The sequence below is a fragment of the Pleurodeles waltl genome, chromosome 5, assembly GCF_031143425.1.
Source record: "Pleurodeles waltl isolate 20211129_DDA chromosome 5, aPleWal1.hap1.20221129, whole genome shotgun sequence".
NCBI lineage: Eukaryota > Metazoa > Chordata > Amphibia > Caudata > Salamandridae > Pleurodeles > Pleurodeles waltl.
Genome location: NC_090444.1, coordinates 318,366,519 through 318,391,599, shown reverse-complemented (window position 1 = coordinate 318,391,599; position 25,081 = coordinate 318,366,519).

The following is a 25,081-nucleotide window of genomic DNA, read 5'->3' as shown; positions in this document are numbered from 1 at the left end:
CTAACCAGAACCTCAGTGCTAATGCTCTCCCTGCCTTTTAAAATTGGCACCAATTCTAATTGGCACACTGGAACACCCTTATAATTTCCTACTATATGGTAGCTAGGTACCCTAGGCATTGGGATTCCAGGAGATCCCTATGGGCTGCAGCATTTCTTTTGCCACCCATAGGAAGCTCAGAGCAATCTTACACATGACTGCCACTGCAGCCTGAGTGAAATAACGCACACGTTATTTCACAGCCATTTTCACTGCAATTAAGTAACTTATAAGTCACCTATATGTCTAACCCTCACTTTCTGAAGGTTAGGTGCAAAGTTACTAAGTGTGAGGGCACCCATCCACTAGCAAAGGTGCTCCCACATAATTCAGGGCAATTTCCCCAGACTTTGTGAGTGCGGGGATACCATTACACGCTACAATGGTAACTCCGAATATGGCCATGTTAAATCAAATCAAATCAAATCATTAACATTTATAAAGCGCGCTACTCACCCGTGCGGGTCTCAAGGCGCTAGGGGAAAGGGGGGGGGTTACTGCTGCTTGAAAAGCCAGGTTTTTAGGAGTCTCCGGAATGTGGAGTGGTCCTGGGTGGTCCTGAGGCTGGTGGGGAGGGAGTTCCAGGTCTTGGCTGCCAGGAAGGAGAAAGACCTCCCACCCGCCGTGGAGCGGCGGATGCGAGGGACGGCAGCGAGCGCGAGGCCAGAGGAACGGAGGAGGTGGGTGGGGACGTAGAAGCTGAGGCGTCGGTTGAGGTATTCCGGTCCCTTGTTGTGGAGGGCTTTGTGTGCGTGGGTGAGAAGTCGAAAGGTGATCCTTTTGCTGACTGGGAGCCAATGCAGGTGTCTCAGGTGTGCGGAGATGTGGCTGTTGCGGGGTACGTCGAGGATGAGGCGGGCTGAGGCGTTTTGAATGCGTTGCAGGCGATTTTGGAATTTGGTGGTGGTCCCAGCGTAGAGGGTGTTGCCGTAGTCCAGGCGGCTCGTGACAAGGGTGTGGGTCACGGTTTTTCTAGTGTCGGCGGGGATCCAGCGGAAGATCTTGCGGAGCATGCGGAGGGTGAGGAAGCAGGCGGAGGACACGGCCTTGACTTGCTTGGTCATGGTGAGAAGGGGGTCCAAGATGAAGCCAAGATTGCGGGCGTGGTCTGTGGGGGTCGGTGCGGTGCCGAGGGCCGTGGGCCACCAGGAGTCGTCCCAGGCGGACGGGGTGTTGCCGAGGATGAGGACTTCCGTTTTGTCAGAGTTCAGCTTTAGGCGGCTGAGCCTCATCCAATCTGCGACGTCCTTCATACCCTCTTGTAGGTTGGTCTTGGCGCTGGCGGGGTCCTTGGTGAGGGAGAGTATAAGTTGGGTGTCGTCGGCGTAGGAGGTGATGATGATGTCGTGCTTGCGTACGATGTTGGCGAGGGGGCTCATGTAGACATTGAAGAGTGTCGGGCTGAGCGATGTCTAAGATCATGGAATTGTCCCCCCATGACAATTCCGGTATTGGGGTGCCCCTCACATGCATCCCCGGGGCTCCACTGTGGACCCGGGTACTGCCAAACCAGCTCTCTGGAGTTTTCTCTGCAGCTGCCACTGCTGCCACCCCACAGACAGGCTTCTGCCCTCCTGAGGTCTGGCCCAGTCCCAGGAAGGCAGAACAAAGGATTTCCTCTGAGAAAGGGTGTTACACCCTCTCCCTTTGGAAATAGGTGTAAAAGGCTGGGAAGAAGTAGCCACTTCCAGCCTCTGGAAATGCTTTGAATGGCACAAATGGTGCCCTCCTTGCATAAGCCAGTCTACACCGGTTCAGGGAACCCCCAGTCCCTGCTCTGGCACGAAACTGGACAAAGGAAAGGGGAGTGACTACTCCCATGTCCATCACCACCCCAGGGGTGGTGCCCAGGGCTCCTCCAGTGTGTCCCAGACCTCTGCCATCTTGAATCCAGAGGTGTGAGGGCACTCTGGAGGCCTCTGAGTGCTCCTACCAGCATGTGATGTCAGAGACCCCTCCTGATAGGTGTTTACCTCACTAGGTGGCCAATCCTGAGGGCTATTTAGGTTCTCTCCTGTGGGCTATTCCTCAGATAACGACTTGCAAGAATTCACCAGAGTTCCTCTGCACCTCTCTTTTTGACTTCTGACAAGGATCGACCACTGACTGCTCCAGGACACCTGCAAAACTGCAACAAAGTAGCAAGAAGACTACCAGCGACATTGTAGCGACTAATCCTGGTGGCTTTCTCAACTGTTTCCTGGTGGTGCATGCTTTGGGGGCTGCCTGCCTTCATCCTGCACTGGAAGCCATGAAGAAATCTCCCGTGGGTTGACGGAATCCTCCCCCTGCTCCAGCAGGCACCAAACTTTAGCGTCACCGGTACTCTGGGACCCCTCTCATCCTGATGAGCTGGCCCCTGGAACACAGGTGGTAGACACAAGTAACCCAGAATGTCCAGTGGTCCAACTGTCCAAATTTGGAGGAGGTAAGTCCTTGCCTCCCCTCTCCAGACAGTAATCCTATGCACCATGTGAACTGCAGCTGCTAGGGCTTCTGTGCACATTTCCAAGGAATCCTTCATGCACAGCCAAGCCCTGGTCCCCAGCACTCCGTCCTGCATTGCTCAACTCCCTGAGTTGACCTCCAGCTTTGTGGGACCTTCTTTTGAAGTGTTGAGACGACCGCCATGCTCAGTCTTCTTGAACCCTTGTTCAAGGACTTCTGTGGGTGCTACCTTCTTGTGTGATGGCTCTCCACATTGCTGAGGGCCCCCTCTGTCTCCTTGCCCAAGTGGCGATATCCTGGTCCTTCCTGGGCCCAGGCATCACCCTTTTTCTTCAACCATGACTCTTGTAGCTAGCAAGGATTGTTTGTGGTCTTTTGCCAAAGAAACAACTCTGCATCCTCCAGCACTCCGTGGGACATCTTCTGCACAAAGGAGAAGTTCCTGGCACCATTCATTTTTGCAGAATCTTCAGCTTCTTCCATCCAGAGTCAGACATTTTTCACCTTCATCCGGGGTTTAGTAGGCTCTGGCCCCCCTGGACACTTTCACGACTCTTGGACTTGGTCCCCTTCCTTTGCAGGTCCTCAGGTCCAGGAATCCATCTTCAGTGCTTTGCAGTCTGTTGTGGTCTTTGCAAAATCCACTATCACAAGTTTAGTGTGTTTCTGGGGAAATAGTGGTACTTTACTCCTACTTTCCAGGGTCTTTGGGTGAGGTATCTTGGACACCCTTAGTGTTTTCTTACACTCCCAGCAACCCTTTACACACTACACTAGCCTCGGGGTCCATTCATGGTTCACATTCCACTTTCTTAGTATATGGTTTGTGTTGCCCTTGGCCTATTGCATTCTACAGTGTTTTCACTACTTTCTGACTGTTTTGCTTACCTGATTTTGGTTTGTGTGTATATTTTGTGTATTTTACTTACCTCCGAAGGGAGTATATCCTCTGCGATATTTTTGGCACATTGTCACTAAAATAAAGTACCTTTTTTTTTAGTAACTTTGAGTATTGTCTTTCTTATGATATAGTACCTATATGATATAAGTGGTATGCTAGGAGCTTTGCATGTCTCCTAGTTCAGCCTAAGCTGCTCTGCTATAGCTACCTCTAGCAGTTTAAGCTGCTAGAACCCTACTAATCTACTAAGAAGTGATAACTGGACCTGTAACAAGGTGTAAGTACCATCAGGTACCCCAAATAAGCCAGGCCAGCTTCCTACACCGGAAGATTCCTGAGGTCCAACTGGGGCTGTCCTGCCAAATTGGATGGGGAGCCCGGAGGACAATGACCCCCCCTAATAGCCAGCATTCTTGGGGTTGCCTACCTGGAGCTTGAAGGGCATTTGAGGGCAGCACAGAAGCCACAAGGGGGTGAGTACACAGCTAAGTCTGGCCTGTTCCATTGCCTGATGATTGAGTGAGGTACTGACTGTTCTCCCTGACAATTAGGAATGAGCAATGTGTCACACAGTAGAAGAGAGATTGTTTGTGTTGACAAGTCATGTGTATCAAACTGGTGTGCCTTGCCTTTTGGACCTGGGATCTAATAGATAACTGGGGGGAATCCTCAAATCACTCCGTAGAGACCACAAATGATTTTCTATAGTGATCATCCATGTACTATTTGTTGTAGTGGGTGTAATTGTAACCTACAGATCACTACCCCTAAATGTTACAGGCCAAAGTTCAGTAGGTTATGGATCACTGCCGTCTTCCATGTGTCTGGGTCTATGTGTATGTATACATCTGTCAACTAGATGCTGGTTATCTTCAGTATATGATTGGTTCTGATGCCACACTGCAGTCTGTGATGTGTAGGTGTCCATCATACATGTGACATGGATTAAACGGCTAATTGTTTGCAGATGTAGCAATCTAATTTCCTTTGTTAAGTGGGGAATGAACATTGACAAGAATTATGTCTCATGACTATTGCGCACATTCCTTGTGCCTACATGTCAGCATGTGTCCTTTTCTCTTTAGGAAATGTTCTAAATCTGCAATTTCATGCATTTTTTACCCATGTTGAAGGGATAATGTCTGTATTCCCTCACATATATGTGCATGGCGAACAGTTTGTGGAATAGTACAGTTACAATGGTGGTACAGTTCATGTTGTGCCACAGACAGGATTGTGACACCATTGCTTATTGTCTGACAGATACCTTCATGCATCATAGCATGTCATTTGGTATGTAGAACTGCAGTAGCAATGAGGTACATGACAGTTAGGCCCAGAATGTAGATCCTCTCTGTGTTTATCTATACCCTTGATGTGGATTCATGTGTAAAAGTTCACTATAGATGTGTAAAGGTTGAGGATTGTGGCCTGACTGATGGCATGCATTATGCAGTGACTTGCAGTGATGTTGACATCACATGTATTTGGGTACAGGCATTCATCCCCAGATAGACACCAGAATTGGCATGTTGGAGATGTAGATAGTGATGTTGCTTCTCCTTGGATAACAAGTTACGGTCCCTCTATAAGTCCTTGCAAGTTCTGTGTCCCTCCAGCAAGTAAAGAACAAATGGTTCCTACAGAAAGACTCATGTCATTGTAATGGGTGTCAGACATTAGTGGTGACTATCCTGGGGCTTACTGATTAATTGTTTTGTGTATTCTGGAGACATCTTTACCCGACATATGGAACCTGACGTCAAAAGTGTTCCTTTCAATGGCACATGTGAGGCCTATCTAAGTAACATGCATACTACCTCATTGACTCTACTGGGACAGGAGTCACTTGTTGAAGTGTACATTGTTGAAATGTTTCCAGTGTGATATAGGCATTTCCATGCCACCTACTTCAGGATATTGCACTTTTATAATCAACATACCAGGATTCACTGGCATCATTTCTAATTGCTGGTACATTATGTATGTGCCAAATAGATGTTTGCAAGACCTTGTGTGTGAAATGTGGAATTGGACTTTACAATGGGATACCATTATTGTCAACAGTTAACTGCATGTGGCACAGCTTTGAGGATGGAGAGATCTCATAGTTGTTATATGGTTAATGTGGTTGCAAGACTTCAGTCATGCAATTGTAGTTGTCTGAGATCCTGATTTTCCTATGGACAACTTTAGTAAATCCAGATTGCATGCATGCACATGTTTTGACACATCTATGTGCCTCTTAGGTGTAAGGTTTTGCTGGGGCCTACTTGACATATTGGTATTGTATATCATCCGAACTGTGATTGAAGTGTTATAATGCACATGTTTTGACAATATTTATCTTTCTTTTTGCAGCATCAGCACAGGCAAGAAAGTGGGAAAGCATCTGGCAAAGGGATCTCAGGTCAAAACACCACCACACGCTGAGGGATCCAGTGGCCTGGTGAATGAGGGGAGTGCCACAGGGGAGACCGGGACATCATCATCATCCTTAGTTTCTTCCTCCTGTGGCCAGTACCTAGTAGTTGTGGTACCATCAAGGAATCCCCAGTACCATCCTTGTCCGCCACCCCAGTTCTATCACTGCCCTCCCTTTTGCTCCCCACCCACTTGGCCATGCCTGCTCACCCAAGAGGGTGGGTGTCTCCTTTGCCTCAGATACCTCCACTCCAGCCTCTGTCACCCCTGCTGCCCTCAGTGAGGAGGCTATTGACCTCCTGAGAAGTATCTCTGTGAGTCAAACAGCGATCGTGAATGCCATCCAGGGATTAGCAAGTTAGCTACTCCAGAGTAATGGATTCCTGGAAGGCATTCATGGTGCTTAGGCTATCCTTCAGTGATCTTTTCAGGCTCTGGCCTCCACATTGATGGCAGCCAGTCACCCCCTACCTTCTGTCCGCCTTCCTCTTCCCAGTACAAATCCCCCCTTACCCTACCTTCCCAAAGCACACAAACAGACCTTCAGACATCCACCTCAACAGAAGATTGGAGCGCACACAAACCCAAGCACCACAAGATACCCCGACACAAACACAAACAAAATTCACCCACAAACATAGCAACAGTCACAACCTCCCCTGAAATCCCCACCACCCCAACATCGTACACACGACATTAAGCATACCTACAGACAAAACCCATCCTACCTTCAGACACCACCCCAGCAGACCCACAGATATCCATCACAAGCACCACACCCGCAGAAACCACAACTACAGACACTCATACATCCAACATATCCACCATACCTGCAGTCACAACCCCAACAGACAAAGTATCCCCAGGACCTCTACCCAATAAGAGAAGACACATAAATGCTCTCACTCACCCACCCAACAGTTACCCACCACACAAAAGCATACCTCCCATAAGCACACACCCATGACATCCACACCTACACATCAGACAACCACTCCATCAACCTTCAAATCCTGACCCCCTTCTGATGACCATCCACGTGTATCCCAAAAACCTTTTTTATTTGTCCTCAACCTTTGCTCTATTCCTCCCATCCCAGATCTAGAAGGACCCAATCCTGCTCCCAGGCCGTCATTCCACTTCCAAGGGCTCCCCTTTTCCCAATTGCCTAGCTATAGTTTTCAAGTTGTTCTTGATATATTTGTGTCTCTGTCAATTGTATATGCCATTGTGCTTCCATTGTGCTGTGATGTGTGTGATGTGTGTGTCAGTTCTAGGGTTGTTACTGATGGTGTTTTTGTGTTCAATGCCACATTGGTACATATGTGTATTGTGTGTGGAGAGAGTCCCTGGCCAGTGTGGAATGTGAGTGTGTGAGTTGTATTTGTGTATGCACTGTAGGTGTGTGGTTGTTGATGTCTATGACAATGTTGTGTAGCCGTCAGTCTCTCTGTGTCTGAGCTGTGTGGCCATGTGTATTGGTGTGATGTTGAAGTGCAGTGTGAGTGTGTTGCCCAAAGTGTGCGTATTGTTACTGTGTACATGTCTGTGTTGATATATGTTTGTAAGTGTGTGTTAATTGAGATGTATACCTGCTACCTATGGTGTGCCCCCCGATGGTATGTTTTCCGGCACTACTAGCTGTTTTTACAGTTGGTGATGCAGGTAGGTGTGTATGTTACAGTTGTTGGTATACAAAGCGACGTTGGTTTTGTTGTCTTCCGATGATCATCAGCAGTCGCATGATGTTTGTGAATGGCTCCACAGTGCCCCCGATGTGTAAGGCTGCCTACAGGTGAGTGTCTCCCTGTATGCTGTCCGTTTCTGCCTTCTGACACACGGTGGTTGGACCGCCACAGTCACATTGGTGGTGTGCAACCTCATAATGAGTCAGTCGGAAACAGTTTTTCCACTGGCCTGTTTGTGCTTCATCAGCACCATGGTGGTCTGTGAGGCCTTGTGTGCAGGTGAACCACTGGAATTCTTCTGTTGGTACAATCGCCAAACTCGTTTGATGACGGTCATATCTGCCAGACAAATGACAGTCAGCCTGCCATCTACAACATGGCAATCCTGGGACCACCAAACTCGTAATGCGGGCCATAGAAAATAAATAGCTATAGATATTTAGATGTATCCTACTGGTTGTTGCCAGTGGGTAGTTATACTTCGTAACTAGTTTACATAGGAAAAGTTTATTTCGGTTTGCTTATAACTTTGGTGTCATTTGACAAATCGTCATTAAATTTTCCCCAAAAAAATATGCCTTCCTGTTTGTTGTTCTGGATGAAAAGTTTCTGGTGATTCGTCAAGTGGGGCCAAGAAAAAGGTGGGGGGGGGGGTCAAAAAGTGTGTTTCAAATGTTAATTCCCATAGAAGTTTTAGACATGACTACAGCCAGAACCGCTAAATGGAATTACACCAAATTTGGCAGAAAGCTCAATCTTGGTCCAGAAACATTTCTTTTTGTGATTTGGTGCCAATCCTTTCAGTAATTTTTGAAATATTAAAGGAAAAAGAAATCCAGCTATTTAGGGACACAGATCCTCCATGGATCTGACAGATCTCATGCTGAGACCTGGTTGGCTGTCTACATTTCCACCAGGAAGTGTTGGCAGCCATTTTAGGACATGGACTCAGTCATACAGACACACACACACACACACACACACACTAACATCATAAGAAACATACACATTTTTGGGGGAAAAATATAATAATACAAATGTACGCAATTAATAAAATATTGAACATTGTAAAATGCAATGAACACATTTGCAAAAAATACAGTGAATGATAAAATAATCTAAGACTAAAAACAAATGATATAAAATATAAAAAGAAATAACACAGTTAATGCTATCTACTCAATTTAACCAACATTATGAAAACTTTTGGAGTCTAAGAATATCAAATATACTATTCCCACTCTAGTTTGTGCAATGCTAGGAAAAGTGTTTGACTTCGAAGGGGTGAAAGTTACTATTTCCACTCCAAACAGAACAACAGTAGGGAAAATGTTTGACTTTGGAGGAGTAACATTCACTATTTACACTCCAGTCTGTGCAACAGTAGGGAAAGCTTTGGATTTTGGAGGGGTTAAATTTACTAACTCAACTCTAGTCTGTGCAACAGTAGTGATTTCATGGGGGTGGGATTTACTATTCCCACTCCAATCAGTGCAACAGTAGTGAAATTGTTGGACTTTGGAGGGGTAACATTTACTATGCCCACTCCAGTCTCTGCAACAGTAGGGACAGCATTGGACGTCAGAGGGCTAACCTATACTATTCCCACTCCAAACAACCATCATAACATAGTTAAATTACCTCCCTAGACCCCTACAGAACAAGCAGCCCACAACTAAAATATAAGTAAATTAAATAATTATTCCATAAAATATATATTTAAAATTAAATAATTAACTAACAGTTAATGAATACATAACTGACATAATACATATCAATCGTATTGACAAATACATTTTATTAAATAACTCATAATTATTATTGACTCATTGACTTCCTACCTTATCTCCCTAAACCCAAAATCCCGCTATGACACTAAATTAGTATAAAAATTCAACAAAGAATTTTAAATCATGAAAAATTACAATCTATGTTAAAATAAAAAAATAATCTTTATATCAACAATAGAAACATATACCATTAATATATCAACTGAAATACATTCAAAACTATATTTTAACCCCTATATTTCTGAAAACAATATTAACAACAACAATATTATTCAAAATGATGTTACTTATTTAAAAAAATGATATTCTTGTCAACAATATTTGTGCATCACGATATTTGTGTACCACAATATTTGTTTTCCAATATTTCTGCCTCCTGTTATGTTTAAATTGATATTTTGCCTAAACACAGCCCTTTGCTCCATAAATGCAGAGCTTCCCACAGACAAAACTACCAGAGTTGGTATACTGTCTGCTATTTTTTTTTTTTTTCTACAGTGGATGTTGAGAAGTGAAAGCATCCTTTTTTGATCATGAGGTTTCTAGATGTGTACACAATTCAGAACAGATGTAGGAGATTGATATTCATATTCCGTTTTAGTGTTTTTTTCACCCTTTGGTGCACCTTAGAACATAGCAGGGTTTTTTTCCGAGAGCTGTGATGAGCACACACTTTTTTCTTTTGCCACTCTATTTTAGTACTGAAGATATGGGTTGACTCCAATGTCCAGCATATTAAAAAACTCAGAAATGGCCATTTGTTCATTTTAAAATTACTGATGTAATTCATTATATGGACAAATATTTCAAAAGCACATTTGGTAGCACACAGACGTGCTTGCCATTTTCTAATCCACAGTCACAACTATATGATCATAATGGATTGAACAAAAGAGAACGGTAAGGCAGGTGTCCCTTTTTTTGGAGCATGCCATATCAAAGTGTAACCACTGGCACAAACAAACTGTGTTACAAGCAGTTCCTTGAATCTCAGTTGGAACACACACAGTGTAGAGCATCTCAAAGTGCCTATGGTAATTACTAATCAATTCTTTGGCTATTTTAATACTTTAGATACAATTTCACCATCTCAATTCTTCTGGTGTGAAAATAGAAAACCACACAATTTGCGCCCATATTTATCACAATCTGTGTTTTCCATGGTGGACCAGGTTACCTGCCCAGATACCCATCTCTTCCAAGAGAACAGAATTCCTTATCATTCCAGAAACTCCACCCTGTTATGCTATGTTTCCCTGGATTGTTTGTCTTAGATTCTGGATAGACGTCACCCCCTCCACTTATTAATACTGAGATCTGAACCATGACATGTCCTACTTTTGGATCTGCTTCATGTGGACCAGATATGTTAAAAGGAAATCAGCTTGCCAGGTGCAATATAATTTTCTTTTCTTGCTTTACTATCAGGAATCAGGTAATGTAGCAGATACTTCTGAAGCTCATGATTTATTTAATGGTGGTGCATCTGAAGAAAAATTTCAAAGTTTGTCAAGGTTTCATGATGTTATTTCTATGCCACTGCCAGATGGTCAAATGTGCACATGCAACTCAAGCTGCTAACACTAAGATGATGCATGCCCATTCTCTGTGAAAAACACCTCCAAGATTTCTGAACCAGTCTTTTCTGGCACCACTTCAAGGCATTGGATGTTCATGCACATTATCTTTAGCTGCTCTTTGGTGAAATGGCTGAGTTGTGCTTTAAGCCTAAATTCGACTTTGGAAATAAAAGTACTCCCAAAGTCTCAAACTACTTTATCTTTACATATAGGTCACCCCTAAGGTCTGCCCTAGGTGCCCCAAGGGTAGGGTGTCTTGTAATTATAAGCAGAGACATTTTAAAGGGTGTTTTATAAGCCCGGGTGAGAGGAAAATTGCCAATTTTGTTTTTCCCATTGTAGTCCATCAGCTCCATAGGCTAACATGTGAAGGCTTTATTTAAAACAAATAAAGATTATAGTGGTCGTTACGAGTCTGGCGGTCCATGAACCACCTCGGTGGAGGTGGCGGTCGCACACCCGCAGTCCCTGATGAGCAGACTGCCATATTATGAGTGCAGGGATGGAACCAACAGAACACAGCCAAGTAGCTGCCCGAAACCGCCACTGTGGACCGACCACCATGGCCGGTAGTAGGCATTTCCAGGCTTTGCAGTGAGGCTGTTTCCCACGACCCTATTACGAGGTTGCACACTGCCAGGATTTCCAGGGCAGTCACACTGCCACGAAAAGCCTGGCGGAAACGAATCACTGAAAAGGGAACATTCACCTTCTGGAACACAGGCACGTCTGCAGGCTTCATGGCACGTGAATTGCAAGTCTTCCCAATGATCCTGCTGGCCATTGAACTCCAAGACCAGCGATGGTGACAAGGACACCAACTGTAAGTAACCCACCTAGCACACACTGGAGAGAAAGACATTAGTAGACACACACACACACACATGGCACGGTAAGTCACGCCCACACACACACACGCAAACACCTGTACCAAGACACACACACATGCCAAATTGCAGATTTATGACACATACATGTGGAAGGAAAGGCAGGACAAGGTTGTTACCATCTACACCAACGGTGCAGTGGTACAGATATAATAAAAAGTGAATATGATATGAAGAACTATATACAAAGAGGCCCAAGGGTCAGTCCAAAAGGTCTATAGTGCCCCTAGCACACTGGGCACAGAATAAGCCCCCAACTTGACTCCTGACTGCAAACTGATAACCTCCGCAGGACAGGGGCATCAATGGGGTATACAGGCATCTCAGGTGTGAGGGACATGTGGAGGGGGGTTTGGGTTTGAAGGGGGCTCCTTGGGTGTGGATTTAAAGGGGGGGTCCTTAGACTTGGGTTGGGGTTGGACTTGGACTTGGATATTGGGGGAGTCGGCTTGGGTTTGGGTTTGGAAGTCACTGTGTGCATGGCATGGGCATATATCTTTGATACCAATCCTTCCAGTGTGGCTGATACCCATGGTGGACAGGCATCTTTCTAGTATCTATGCTACTGCTTTCCACTAGTATTCAAATCAAACCCATCTAAGCAACACATTAACGAGGTGAGAGTGTGTACTTACCCCCTTGTGGCTGCTGTGCTGCCCCATCCACCTAAGGGTAGGCCACCTCCAAAATGCCAGCCATTAGGGAGTTCAGGGTCTGATGGGCACCCCTCCCTTGTTTGTTGGGAGGATGTCCCCAGCTGGGCCTCTGCAGTCTTCTGGGCCCAGCATCTCAGGTACTCACACCTCATTCTGCAGTGGGTGCTCTGCAGGGCATGGATCCTCAGGGTCCACACTTGCTTGGCGATGGCACGCCAAATCTCCTTCTGATGGGTGCTGTCCTGCATAGGTGACACAGACAGAAGGACAAAGTCATGATAGTGTGGGCTCACAGGGACAGTAATGGACAGCACACATCTCACACATCCCATGCCCACACTCACATGTCTTCACACCACTTACACTCAGACTCCTCGCCCATCTCCCTGCATCCACTCTAGCTGCCTCATCCCAAAGCCTTTCATCCTCATACACATCACTATCAGACAGGACAGTGATATTAGACTCACCTGCTGCTCTGGTGCACCATACAAATGTCCACACAGAGGTAGGACCCCGTCCACAAGCTTCTCTAGTTCTTCCTGGGTAAAGGCTGGGGCCCTATCTCCTGCAGGACCTGGAATCTTGGCTACCAGAGTCAGAACACAGTAGCACATGCAGTGGAGGTCTTGTGTGCAGTAGTGTCAGGAGTCAAGTGAGCATTGCCACATGAAATGGCAGTCACAGCCGCCACGGACATCACCGTCACCACCAGCGACGATCACCATTTGTTCCAGGCTCCCATAGACAACCATGTTATCTAATAAGGAGTTGCACGGCAGTTGCAATTGCCTACCTCCAGAATGACTAAGACTGGCAATATGAGGTCACTTCCATCTGTCCTGTGCATACAGAACGGGCAGCTGCCATTTTACATATATTTAGTGAATAGTGGCTGAATGTTAGGTGCGTCATGGGGGACATTTGGTGACATGGGGGACATTTGGTGACTAGCCTAAACAGTCAATGCAGCTCCTAATGACTTATCCCTCTCCTATTCCCAGATACCGTTTAATGTTGAGGATGAGACATGTTCCTGTCTATCGGCCCATCGTCAACCTTGCCACCCAGGAAGATCGACATGCCATTCAGACGTATCGCCTAAATCGTCAGACCATCATGGAGCTGGTGACCCAATTGGATCCTGATCTGTTGCCTGCCATACGTCATCCCAATGCCATCCCTCCCACAGTGCACGTATTGTCAGTCCTCCACTTTCTTACCACATGGTCATTCCAGATGACAGTGGGCGTGGCAGCAGGGATTTCACAGCCAATATTAAGTAATGTTTTGAGGGATGTACGGTGTGCCCTGCTAATACATCTGCCATGGTACATCAGGTTCCCCCAACATGCTGACTTAGCCACTGTCAAAGCTGCCTTCTAGGATTTGGCACATGTCCCTTATGTGATAGGGGCCATAGACGGGACACACATTGTCTTGGTGCCACCCAGGAGAAATGAACAAGTGTTCAGGAACCGGAAAAGGTTTTATTCTATCCATGTGCAGATGGTATGACTTGCTGACCAATGTATTTCCCAAATGACGGCCAAGTTACCTGGTTCTGGGCATGACTCCTTCATTCTGCAGAACAGCAATGTCCCACACAAGATGGCATCATTATAGAGGGACCAGGCCTGGCTCATGGTATGTATCCATTCATATGTGTCCCTCTGTACACTCAACTCTCTTCACACCCTCCCCTATCTCCCTCCCAGTCTTGACATGGGTCCTACCTCTGTGCACACAGGTGACTCTGGCTATCCTATCCTTCCCTGGCTACTACACCTGTGAGACATCTGACTACAGATGCTGAAAACCATTTCAATGAGGCCCACGGTAGGACAAGGCATGTGATCAAGAGAACCTATGGGCTACTAAAGGCGAGATTCTGGTGTCTACACATCTCTGGAGGTGCCCTACTCTACAAACCACTGAATGTGTGCCAGATCTTTGTTACCTCATGCATGCTACACAATCTGGCCCTGATACATCACATCCCATTGCTGGATGCAGAGGAGGTGGCAGCTGGACCAATGGCTGATGAAGGGGACATTGGGAGTGATAAGGAGGGAGATGATGAGGATGCAGCTGATTCTAGAGCAGAGTTGATACGACAATACTTCCACTGAGATACAGGTATGTGTCAGATGTATGGTATGTGACATGTCCTCCTGGCTGCCTTGTTACATAGATTCTCCTAGTGTCTGTTAGCACTGGTGGTATTAGGTGCAGCCCTGCCTCTGGGTGGGTTTGAGGGGGGTCACATTTGCCCATCAGAGGAGTTGTTACTGTGCACCTTTCAGTGCAATTCTCACCCTGATTTTGTGTTGCTTCACTTGTGACATGTTTGTGCATGTCCATTGTTCCCTGAAATGCAGTATTGACTGCAATATGTGTGCAAAACATTGTGGTGTCAATAGTATTGCTACCTATCCTTAGATTACACATTAGTAGGCAGTGCAACATTATTGTTTCTGACTGTGGAACATGCCTTTAGTTTACCTTTGTCTGCTGTGATGGATGGACAATCAGGGATGGTTGTCTTAGGAATGTGGGTCTGACATGGGCATATGGTTAGAGCTGACACTTGCCAACTCACCCTAGGGACTTTATAATTGTAAGGCATGTGTGTTGTGTGGGCATATTTGACTCCTATAGTGATTGTTGCCCCTGTCTTGTTCTACGTGCAGGGCATTTGTGTGGTCCACTCTGGTTCCTACATCACCTGTTGCCTCCCTTGACACATGTCTCCAGCCTCTTCCTGCTCCACTATCATCCTTGCTGCATATTGCTTCCCCTTCTGTCACTCTCGGAAACTTTTGCAGGACAATGGGTAGACAGTTAAACATGTTATGCCGGAGTAAATGGTACTTCTTACAATAAAGCATAGATAGTAGTGTTTACTTGTGACTGACATGTGCAAGAGTTGATGAGTGAGGTCATGGTGGGTGAAATCATCAGTGTAGTTAGCCCAGCTATGGGTAGTCTAGGTCCATGGGAAAATAGTGAGGTGACGGTGGGCAGTCAACAGGGTGTCTCAGTGGCACTCAATGAAGAATGTTCAGAAGAGGGTCACTTCCTGGCAGTGGTGTTGGTCTTGGCATCAGTTCCTACAGGATGTCTGTTTGGGCGTCTTTGCTTGTATGGGGGTTTCTTAGCTACAGGGGGATGGGGTGCTGATGGTCTGCAGGTCCTTTGGCAGGGCCTCCATTCCAATAGCTGAAATGGAGGGCTCTGTTTGGATGTGGCTACTGGAGGGGCCTGCTGGTGGGTGGAGGACACACGTAGGATGCTGGTCAGTTCCTTCAACACCCCTGCAATGGAAACCATGGTAGCATCAAGGGCCTGCCACTGCTACATGGCCTCCTGATGGTGTTCCCTATGTAATATCTAGTTCTCCTGCACTGTTGCAAGGATGTGGCCCATTGTTGCCTGGGTTTGGTAGTATGCACCCAGGACTTGGGAGAGGGCTGTCTGGCCAGTCTGTTGTTGTGGCTGCCCTGTTCCTTGGACCCCAGGTCCCCTCCATCTACCCATGGTCCCCTGTGCCTATGCCCCTGGCATAGGGTGCACACACCCAACAGCCCCAGGACCTTCATTGTCTTCAGTATGTGCCCTTGACTCTGGCCCCTGTACTGTGGGAGCACACTTCTGATTGACCTGTCCCTGAGGCACTGGTTTGGGAATGAAACTCTGGCTGTGGTGTAGTTGCTACATGGGAGGGGGAGTCCGGTGTGCCTAGTGTGGAGCTACTGGGTGTGGACTGACCAGTTGTTACAGATGGGCCAGGCAAGACGTCACTGTCCAGACATCCACTGGGGCCTTCATCCGCTGGCGGTTGGCAGTGGCAATGGGACCTGTGGATGGAAAGGTAAAGAGTTACATTTTGGATATGTACTTGTTGGCCTCATCATTTGATGCATGGTGCAACCTGACTTGCTTCTCAGTGATGGCAATGACAGCTTTAGTACTGCAGACAGTGTTTGGGGATGTGGATTGTGCCATTGTTTCCATGTGCCATTGAGGGTTGAGGATAGTGGATAGCATTGCCGTCATTGGCATGTGTATGGAATGCAATCGAGGCAACTGGTTGGTGTGGCATGTGATATGGTTTTCCGTGCAGGTGTTCCAATGTGAAGTGGGAGTGTGACCCTCCATTGTGTAGGGAGTGATACATTGTGGGAGTTGTGGTGCTTGGCACTGTGCTTGGTATCTGTGAATTAGTGGGTGACTGTGTGGGGATGGTGGCAGGGGGTGGTGTGGTATGCAGGGGAGGGGAATGGGGTACCTCAGGGTACAGAAGTATGGGATGGGGTAGATTGGAGAGTGATGGGTGGTGGGGACACATGCTGGGCAGAAGTGGTTGGTGTCTGGGTGGTAGTGTTGACTTCCCAGAGTCAAGCCCTCCGATGATTCCAATCAGGCCCTCAGGATGCATGATGTCCGAGTCTTTCTCCTCCCAGGATGTTAACTCAAGGGTTGGAGGTAGGGGCCCACCGCCAGTCTTGTTCATGGCAATTTGGTGCCTGGACGCCAGGGAAAACACCTTCCACCTGAGGTCGTTCCACCTCTTCCTGATATCCTCCCTTGTGCGTGGATGTGTGCCCACTGAGTTGACACTGTCAACGATCCTCTGCCATAAATCTGTTTTCCTTGCCAACGATGCTTGCTGGACCTGGACTCCCAACAGGTGTGGCTCTACCCTGTCGATTTCTTCTACCATGACCCTCAACTCAATGTTCGTGAAACGTGGGTGCTTTTGATGTGCCATGTTGTGTTTGGGGAGTGCAGTGCTTGTAGGGTGCAGTGTGGGGTGGTTGGTGGGGTGGGGGCATTTGGATGTGGGTGAGGCGGGTTGTGGTGCTGGTGTGTGAGTGTGATATGTGCCTAGTGCAATACGTACAGTTGTGTGGTGTATGCTGACTGTGCAGTGTGAAGGTGCCTATGGTGTATGGGATCTGTGTGAATGGGTCGTTGCTATGGGTGCTGTTTGTAGGAATCGCAAGGGATTGTGTGTGTGCGTGGGGGGGTGTTTTATAGTGCTGTGAGCAGGTGTGTGCAGTTCCTACCCCGGGACAGATGTTTTCCTGCCTGCATCAGTGCATGTAGGGAAACATATATTTGCTCCCACCTGGCAGAAACATTTTTAAATTTCTAGCCAGACAAGAGCAATCATGCAGCAGTGAGGGTAGAGAAGGTAAGTATGCTCCCAACCAATGGGAGTTTTAAAAATGATCTTACCGAGTGGGAGTGGACTTCTGCTTCCCTACCCACTCCCCTGCCAGCAGGGAAACAGATATCACTCCCCCCTGGAGAAAACAAGCAAAGAAAGCTGTTCCCTCCGAGAGAGAGCAATGCCGATTCAAGCACCATGACTGGGGCCGTAGGGCCCCTGGAAATCCCCCAAAAGGTCTTACACTTGCTGAATTGTGGGTGCCCCTGGTGGGCACCAGGCACCCACCTATAATAAACACAAGCACCAAGGGATGGGGCCCCATGGGATCTCGAAGGGTTGAGGAGGGGGCCACACACCCCTTTAATTATGAAATTTGGCCCCTTAGATGGGGCCTCATGGCCTAATGAGGCTCAAGGAGGGGGCCATGCCCCATTATTTTTTCACTCCCTCCCAATTTTAATTGAATTTAACCCTGCTGAATGGGGTTCCCATGGCCAAAGGATGCTTGAGGAGGGGAGTTACATGTGCTACTCCCCCTAATAATTAAATTTGGCCTCAGGGGATGGGGTCCCTGGGGCCTACTGAGGCTCAGGGAGGGTGGCTTCTTCCCATTCTTAATTGCATTTGGCATAGGGATGTGGGGCGCCAGTGCCTCCTCAGTCTCAGGGAGGGGGACCATGTGTCCCTCTCCCCTAGTAATACATTTTTTGACCCAGGGGGATGGGGTCCCCGAGGCCAGTAGTGGTTTGGGCTTTGGGCTATATGCACCCCCTCCCCATTTTAAAAATAAAGGCCACAGGGTCTCCTGTGCAGTAGTGGATTGAGGAATGGCTTCATGACCACCCTCTTCTGCTGGGGGTTTGGGTGCTTGTCGACGGTTGGCCAGAAGGTCTGACAGCAGGCCTTGCTGTGCAACTAACCACCCATAATGCATGGCCAAAGGCCATGCCTGGGAGCAAATGCCTTTTCATATATGATTTAGCCCAAGTTTTTGAACTGATGCTATAGTTTTTTCAACCTTGAAAGTGTACTGAGCTCCGCCAAACAGGCCTCAGTGCCAGTGCTCTAACCCTTAAAAGTATTCATCTGATTGGTTCATCCACAATTGTCATTAGCTAACTTACATATAGGGCCATAGAATTCAGTACCAGAGGTACCAAGGACCTATGAGTCAAATTGTCTCCCACAGACTGGAGCACGTATTGTTCCACCACAAGTTTGATAAAGCAAAGTATGACTCCCAGCCTGCCATTGTTGGCTAGCTGAAGAATTATTTGACTGCTAACCTTTGACTTTTCCAAAAACAACCTTCTATTTTAATATGAGTAAGTCACCCTAGGCTTGTCCTAAAAAGCCCTTAGGCAGGGTGCTGTATTTAAAAGAGTAGGACATACGTTTTTACATGTTCTGACAGAAAAACCCCTGGACCGATTCACAAAGGTAAACTTAGACCAAAAGTTTAAGTTTACAGCTTTCAGCATTCAGAGTGGGAAGTTACGAGTTGTATATTTACATCTGAACTCCAGGTTGAGTCTCTGCTCTTGCAGCGGAACCTCTGCCCTGATTGTGGAGATTCCACTCTGCACCCGCTGCAGTTGTGCTCAGCAAGTTTTGATAAAACAGAGAACAAGAATTCTTATGGAGCTTCAAATGGAAAGCAGTACTTTTCTCGTCCCGCAGTAATGTTGCCCTTTGAAAATATTAAGGGTCTAGATAGGTTAAACATCTTCATAATTTAATGTAGAACTGTAAAAAAAGAGCTACATTTATTATTGTGCCTGTCTATGCTGCAACTTTATGATAGTTATACACACATGCTCAGACACCCTCACATACACACATCATGACATATCTATGCATATGAGGACCCAGAATTGCTATTCGCATAATATTTATCATTTTTTTGTAAACATTGATCAATGAAGTGTGAATAGCTAACCAGCAAGTATGGAATGAAATTTAGATTTTTTATGTTAATGTGCTTTAATAAAGAAAGATTTGTTCATAAACAAAGGGAATTATTATGATTACATTTTTGTTGAGGTTGTTGAGCAATTGAGCAGGTGGGTCATTAGTTAGTTTTTTGCTTCTTTTCCCTTGTCCTTCTCCTCAAGTAATTTTCTAGGGGCCCTTTGTTTCAATTCAATATATGTATGTATATTGCATCTTTGTTTGGTGCTAGATCTCTCTGTGTAAATCTGTATGATGTGTTAATCCACTACACTGGTGATATATGTAGGTCTTCTATCTTTCTTGTACCCAATTCCTACACTAAGCTTGTTTGAGTTAACCATAATAGGCTGCCAGGCAGGAAATAGAAATTCATCTTTTAAATCTTTTTGTCACCCTTCTAGGGAGGAAACTTACTATACTGTAAGTATAAACTGAGCCTAAGTTTCACATGTATGGATCATGCTTGTAGTTATGCTATAAATGTGAGCTAGACTTCTTCAGTTTGGGCTGTATGGAGAGCTGGCCTCCATGCTGGAGATATATTTAAGTATATGGATGCAGTCAATTGTGTATATATTAATTCAGAGATTAACAGTTAGCGGTGGTTGCGGTTATATGGGTAATTCATATGTGTCAATTGTACATATATCAAGGTGGGAGATTAACTTGTTGGCTCACATCCAGAGATCTGCTGTCTCAAAGGGCAAGACTGGTGCTATTTATGCCAACTATGTAGTCCGTCTCACTCTGCTCTGTATAATCAGGGGTTTTCAAGGTCTTGTAGAGGTGGTTGTGATGATATAGGCAATTCCAATGTGGATACAAATTGTATTTGATGGTTGATTCTCTAATGTACTAATACCAGTTCCTACATGGGCGCTCATAATTATATTCATCACACGTGCAATCCTAGTAGGTATAGAGGTTAAGGGAGGATCAGAGATTATGTTAAGTGCTATTTAGGAGAAGGGGTTATGAAGCAGGAGGAGTTACCCTTAGGAGGATATTGTTAAAGGTGGTGTTGTACATTAAGGGGCCTATTAATAAACTGCATTTTGTAGTACTTTTAGTAGAATTACAATAGAATTACTAACAAGCTAAAAATGCTATTCACTTACTTACAAATCGAGGTCTATGTCTTCATTTCACATAATGTTTATGTGAGGAGACTCCCACTATGGCAGCAGACATCCCAGTACACATAGGTGTATGTTTTTGTGATATATGTGGCAGGGATTGGGTAGCGGCGGGAATATGGTGAGTATTTATGAATTATTGGGATTGGTTCACAGAGGAGTAAAGTGGCGTTAAGGGAAGGCTAGGGAGAGGTTTGGGGAGGGACATGCACTGGCTCACAAAAAAGTAAGCCTGCTACTATTCACAAACTGCACTCCTACAGTTACTATGGCTGAAAAAGACCCACACCATTTGAAAACTTACTCCAGCTCAGACAAGGAGTAAGTGCAGCACCAAACATAAACACCCACTCTCATAGCAAATAAAGGATTCAGTGGCTTAAAATAAAAGACCCTAGGAACTAATTAAAAACTTGATTAACCTATTTTAACCTAAAAAAATATATAAAAGTACATAATTTAATATTCATAAATTCTATATAAATAATATGTAAATACTAGTTTATTATAAAATGTGTTAATAAACTTTTTTTAAATTAAATGTACAAGTTATGCATAAAATACATTGTATACATAACTTTAAACAAATAAAATAATGTTAATTCCATTTACTATATTAAAGATTAATTGCATATTTTATTAAACATTAAGTTAATGATGTAGACCTTTTTGATTTTGTTCTACCTGTTACAAAATATATAACATTAATTTATGTTACTATTTACCATTAAGATATGTTTACCTAATTTATTTTTAAGGTTAAAAAACTTTGAACTCTTCCCTATACTTTACCATGGCGAGATCTCTGTCCTAGTGTCAGAAGCTTCTGTCAATGTGGGAAAAGTTAAAAGTAGTAGCTTTATAAATGTAGATTGGGCTCCAACCTTCGAACATCAGGTGATAGAAACTAGTAAGTCAACATGCTGCACAACTCAATACTCAGAAATGGTGACTATCCAAAAGTAGTAAAGTTACTTAACTCTTTCGCTGCTCAGCCTTTTCCCCCTCCTGTTCTGAGCCTTTCTTTGGCTATGTGGGACAGTTCACATTTAGGCCCCCATAACCTTTTGTGCACATAAGCTATCCATGCCCAATTTGTGTCCCTTTTCTCCAAAATCCTGGGGATTCTAAAGGTACCCATGGTTTGTTGATCTTCCTGGTGGGCAAAGAAAAATAAGCCACAATACAGCCAGAATTTGGGGTTTTGGGAAAAATGAGGAAAAGTGCTGCAAAGAAGCCATCTGTTTTTTCCCTGCAAATGGCATCAACAAAGGGTTTGTGGTGTCAAAATTACCATCTTCCCAGCTTTCAGGAACAGGCAGACAAGAATCAGAACAGCTACTTTTTCAACAGAGTTTTGGCATTTTACTGGGACATATCCCATTTTGCCTATTTTTTGTGCTTTCAACCTCCTTCCAGTGAGAGAAAGAAATGGGTGTAGAATCAATAGTGCATCCTTGAAAACTATATATTTCTGAAAAGTAGACAACATTGTGAATTCAGCAAGGGATCAGGTGTGCAGCTCCTTCAAGGTTTACCTATAGAAAGTAACACTTGCATTAAAAAAATAAAGTTGAGCTGACAAAAACAGCCATTGGTGTCAACGTTTTCATCTGTAACTTTTTCTAAGTGGGGCAGATTTTCAAAAACAATATACCATTCTGTTCACTTGACCCTTCTGGTAGCAGGGATATACAGGGCTTGTAGGTCCTCCAAGAACCCAAGCGACCCAGAACCAAGAACTGAGCTGTGTACCGGGTGTACAGCAATTCAATTGGTAAAATACCAAAAGTAAAAAATAGATATGTGATGGGGATAATATCAGCTTAGGTGAGGTGTTAACCTGGCCCTTCCCTTCTCCTCCTGCAACATGAGATGCGTCTGTCTTTTTTTTACAGATTACATGGAGTGTTTGTCCCTTTAAGATATGTACAGAGAGATGTGAGGAGAGGCGTGGCCCTGAGTGTTAAGCTGATCAGCCCTCTGATGAATGGTGGCTGGAAATCAGAAGGATGACAAACCCGGAAGGAAGGAGTGTTGATGAGAGAGGGAGAGAGGAGTGCCAAACAGAGTCCCCGTGGGAGACAGACAAAGAATCAGACCGACAGGCACAGGACAACTCAGGAGACTTTAGCGCCCTGTCGGAGATTTCCAGGGAATCGGATGAGAGCTGGTGGAGTACGCCATAAGGCCACTGTCCTCTCATGTCTCCCTGCCACGCTCCCAGAGGAGCCTGACTGACCCAGGTATGTGGGCATCTGTGGGAGGGTGGAAACAGGTAGTTTTCCACCCTAGATAGGAATAAGCCTCATACACTACGTTGGCAAGTGAAAGAAACAATCATGACAACACAGTGAAGGGATAGGGAAAAATTTGATTATTTCCCTCACTCCCCCCATAAAAGCAAGACAAAATGAAAGAGCATATTTTTCCACGGTACTTACCTGAGGTTCTTTCCTCTTCTGTCTGAGGGTGCGATAACCACAGTAGTCTAGTCCGGTCGAGACTAGAAGGGAGAGGAAGAACAGACATGATCATTATGAACCAAACTACAGAGGAGCAAAGAATGAGACTTACATAGAGAAAATAAAGAGACCCATAAGTAACCAAACAAGGCATAAAGTGCATAATTTATCTGTCTATATTGCAGTTTGCCTGCCCATGTGACAAGTGGTGAAGAATGCAGGAATAAGACACTGTCTGCTACAAGATGGAACAAGTTCTACATCAATTATGTGAGGGCCAGCGGAAACTGGAATGGGCCCTCGAGAAATACATGAAGCAAGCAGAAGTAGACTGGACCATATTTGCAAATGCCATTCATTCACAATGGGACAATCTCACTAAAATGGCAGAAGGACAGTTTCAGTTCATTGCTGGCATCGACCGTTCACGAGGACCAATGGTATCATGGGCTATGGTACCATTACAGAACTATGTACCCTGGGAAGACCCAGTGGCATTCTTTCTGAACTTTGAGTGAGCTGATTGTGCTAGCTCCTGGCTAACTGAAAGATGGTCCTTCTATTTAGAACAGTTGCTTACAAGAGAAGCACAAGCGGCCTATTTGTTATGGATCGTTTAGGCATAGAGGAATAAACCCACGGACTGAAATATAGGAAGGAAAGAGGTACACCCCGAGATACCCTGACACGCTGGGTTTACTCTCTACCATGCAGTAGAAATGGCCACTTCCTTTGCACGCGCCCTATCTCGAGGATATTCCCCCGACCTGAAAATATTTCCAAGCCTTTCCCTCTGTCCAGCCACAAGTATGAGAAAAAGCCAAACAAAACAACCAATGAAACTTCCAAGAATAGGATAGGGAAACCAGAGCCTGTGGTAAACACTGGTCCTCAATTATATGAATATGGGGAGTGGGGCCATATCGCCCGATTCTGCAAAAGACGAAAACAGAAAAAAGATGAAGATCCCATCTGGTGTATTCCCAGGACTGTTCTCTATCCCCAGGAAGCCTCCTTTATTATGTGAGTTTATTCTTAAATAGAGCAACCGTAACCACTTTGTTAAATTCTGGCTGTAGGCAATCAGTAGTCAGAAGAGAGTTGGTACATCCTTCCCAAATAATTCTAGACAAAAAGGTAGGGATATGTTGTGTGCATAGTGACACAAAGGTATAATCCAGTTGCAAGGCCTAAACTCTCCAGCCTCTCAGGTATAAGTAGCACAGTTGATGTAGAGGTTCTACCTTGCCTCCCTGAACATCTTATTTTGGGTACAGATAACCCCTATTGTCTTGAGTTGTTGACCCAACCCAACAAGTCACAAAAGAGTCTTTTGTCCATGATTCTCTTCTTACTCCAGAATGATGGGTATTGAACAAAAGATTTGCACTGGCACAACTTGAGAATGCTTGGAAAAGTGCCAAGAGTAACCCAGACTCCTCCACTCCGACATTTCCACGTTTCATCCTACAAAAGAATCTCCTTTACTGGTTAGGTAAGGCCAATGATACCCCTCACTTGTTGATTTCATTAGGATATCATGACCAAGTTTTGTTTTTTGCACAGTAACACCAGCTAGCCGGTCACTCCGGAATAGAAAAGACCAGTCAATCCATCCTGCAGAATTTTTATTGGACTGGGATATATGCACAAGTCAAATGATATTGTCCAGCTTGTTGATTGTATTGGTATGGATTTAATAGGACCTCTGCCCAGGTCCACAAACGTTTTCCAATACCTGTTGGTAATGGTTTATTATTCTGCAGGATATTCTGAGGCTATTCCGTTACGAGTGACCACGTCAAAGGTCATCGCCCAACATCTCATAGACGTGTTTTTTCCAGATGGGATTTCCTCGTGAGATCCTCACAGATCAGGGAACTCCCTTTGTTTCTAAAATAATGAAACACGTTAGCAAACAGTTAAACATAAAAC